The sequence below is a fragment of the Saccopteryx leptura genome, chromosome 4 (genome assembly GCF_036850995.1).
Source record: "Saccopteryx leptura isolate mSacLep1 chromosome 4, mSacLep1_pri_phased_curated, whole genome shotgun sequence".
NCBI classification, from domain to species: domain Eukaryota; kingdom Metazoa; phylum Chordata; class Mammalia; order Chiroptera; family Emballonuridae; genus Saccopteryx; species Saccopteryx leptura.
In genome coordinates, this window is record NC_089506.1 from 82,989,316 (window position 1) to 82,992,697 (window position 3,382).

General features: G+C 30.8%; 1 pseudogene; it reads right to left on the reverse strand.

The window, feature by feature from the left end:
* Nucleotides 1–1,848: 1,848 nt before the first annotated feature.
* LOC136404653 (U6 spliceosomal RNA) lies at nucleotides 1,849–1,962 on the reverse strand (annotated as a pseudogene).
* Nucleotides 1,963–3,382: the final 1,420 nt, after the last annotated feature.

The following is a 3,382-nucleotide window of genomic DNA, read 5'->3' on the forward strand; positions in this document are numbered from 1 at the left end:
GGAGTCTTCTCACAGCATTGTATCAGCCACAGCTGTTAGGAATGCAATCTGCGCTCTACCCACAGTTTTACTTGTATGTTTTAGGGTTTTATCTTTTTATGAGGTTTTTAAAGTTTATTATCAAAAAGTTGAACATAATTTCTTATAATTATTTTTCAAAAATTTTACAGTATTTTACTCATGTTTTCTTTGCCTTTTTAAAAATTTATTTGTTTGTAACTTCTTTTGGAATCTTAATCAAGTCTCTGTACCTGAACTTCTTTATTTCTCTAGATGTTTTGTTTTTTGTTTGTTTGTTTGTTTTTATTTTGGTGTATGTTTGTATTAATAGATTTTGAAACTAAATATGTAGGACTGAACTGAATATGTAGGACTGCTCTTGGGGACAAAACCAGCTAGCTTCAGTGATTTTAGAATACTCAAAGAGTATTAATTCAGGCTGCAAACCCCAATATGACTACCTATGGTCCAGGGTACTAGAGTTAACATATCATAAAATACGGTAAACTATAACATGTAATCATTTGCTGGATAAATTATAAAATGTGTCTAAATAATCTGAAACTCTATAAAGGTTGGCTATTAAATGTGCTTAGCCAGAATTTATTCTTAGGTATTATTTAATCTTGCTAGAATACAATTTAATTTGCTCTTGGATCTACACAAAGTGAAATGGGGAACCTATTATTAAAATGCAAACCAAGTCCTCAAAATTACTTTAACTCACAAACTCTATTTTAAGTAATAATTAATATCTACAAAACAATCACAAACTATTCACACAATATCTTCTTTAAATGGCTTTGAGGAAGAGGGATTCCACTTTTTTTGTGATTCATAACTAAAAACAGTTTGTCCGGAGTGAATGTGAAGGATATTTTAGTTGTCACTTAGTGAGAAAAATGTTGAAACTGTTTCTTTAATATATAAGTATGGTAACTGGGAAAATATAAACTATTATGGCTTACAGAATTAAACCTATGCCAGAAAAGGCATTGCATGTTATTATTATTTTCTATTTTGTCTTATACAATATTTCCATTCCTTTACTTTATTATCTCCAGCTTCTCTAGACTTTTCTCCTGCTATTTTCTTTCAGACACCATACACAGAGACAAATTTCAATGTAAAACACTGTTTAAAAGTATTCTTGAAAGATATTAGCAGTCATTATGTCAGCTCGTAATAAGAGATTTTTAAGGTAATTTTAACCTTTTCATCTTCTAAATTGTAGCTTGTCTTATTAAAAGCACTGTTCACCTTTCTTCTTTTTCCATTAAAGTTCTTGTTTTTATTAAAAACAAGAAAATATATCAAACAATCCAGAGATCCTTGTTCTGCACATCCAGTATGTGACAGAGAAAGTGATATTATCATAAGCAGTGACTGTGTGTGATCATTTATTATGCAAAATGATCCAGATGATCAGTTTCTTGTTGAAAATTATAAAAGGAGAAAAGGTTCAGAATGTCATAAAAGTGGGAAAAAATTATTTTCATGAATTCATTGACCTTTCCATTAATATCATAGCAGACTATAATCACTAAAGCTCTTTTAAATTAGCAAAGTAGCTCAATACAGAGGGATGGCTTGAGAAATCTCAAGGGCTTATGTTGCAAGAACAAGATTCTGACGCTAAAAGTAGAAGGGTAAATGAGAATCATGTTTAGTGATGACCTTTAGGTCTCACAGCTGCTTATCACATATCTTGTCTTTTTTGCCTTACTCTTGCACTTTAGCTTATTAAAATGAATTGTGTTCTATCTTACATGTTAAGAATTTTTAGTTCATAACTTTCACTGTTGAATGAATAGTAACATTACTTTTTTCTGTCACTTTTTTTTCTAAAAATATATGGAATCTTTCATAAAGTTGCTTATCATTCTTGCACAGGAGGCAGGCTAATCTTCTCTGTGTCATTCCTGTTTTAATGCTGCCAAAATGACCACCTATCATTCTTGATGCCTGATGAGAATAATACCACTTATGTGATTTAAATAGATGTACTAAGTAAAAAGAAAAAAAGACCTTGTAATTAAAAAATATTAAATAAGAATTGAAAAAGTCACAAAAAGTTTCAATAAGGAAAGATGTTTTGAGCAATAGAAGAAAATTTAAAAGAAACTATGATTTTATAACAGATATATTTCTTACAATGGATATTTAAATATATTTTTGTATGTATAAACCACTTTTTTCATATATATTATATACACAGAGAGAAATATTTTTCCATTCTAATTGACAATATTATTGAGAATACTTCAGTAGGTTATCTCTTGATATCTCTACCCACAAGCAAATTGGAAAGTTTATTATTGAATCTCCAGTATAAATAAACAACATCCTTTTTAAAGGGAATTATTATCACTTAACATAGTCTTGTCAAATGAAGCTTTGTTATTTAACATATATACTTCTGTATTCTTAAAAATTTTATATTAAATGGGCTTATGAAGAAAATTTTTTAAACAGTAAAATGTCAATAATATATTGCAACTATTGGTCCAAATTCTGACTTTTGATTGTGTGTCTATTTATACACATATAGGAATATACACTAAATTGTAAGCTCTTCATATGTGTTATGTATGATTATTTAATTCTCTCAACATCTATAGAAGGTAAATATCATTTTCATTCTCACTTTACAAATGAAGAAACTGGAATAAGAAGTGCTCATTCCAAGAAAAAAAAAATGCTTACTTTGATGTGGAAGGACAGACATCTAATTTTCACTCTAGATCAAGACATCTTTGAAAGAGAAAGTGGATTTATAATAGAAAAATAAAAGTGGTCTGTAAGTATATTCTGTCTGTTCTAGGATGCCCAGATGCATGGTCACATTTTAGTAAGTACCGTACATGGAAAACAGGAACTGCAACCTAAACATCCTGACAGCCTAACTACACTCCTAAATTCTATTCTAACTGCTTCTGAAATGATGTCATTAACTTATAAATCACATTCTGTGTTCTGTTCTGTCCAGTAGATACAACGTGTCCTGGTTACCAATGCTAGGAAAGAACTCCATCTACCTAAAGGATAGCAAAGATCGTCACTACGGCAACCACAAAGAATAGAAATCCAAATATTTTTGTCCAATGCATCTTGGTATCAAAGTCAACAAGAAAACATAATACACCCGAGCACTGGGTGAAGCAATGCTTTGTTTGCAATAGAGAAAACAGTGCAAGATCAGCTTCAGGAGTGGGTAACAGTCCCCATGCCAGTAGCTCTCTCCCAACAGCTTATGCAGGGCAATTGGCCCACACAGACCCTTCTCATATTTTAGTAGAAGGACCTCATCCCCTCCTCACAGGGTCCAAATTATGTGACGTGTTTAAAATGCTGGTGAGAAACAAGAGTAAAATTTTAAAAT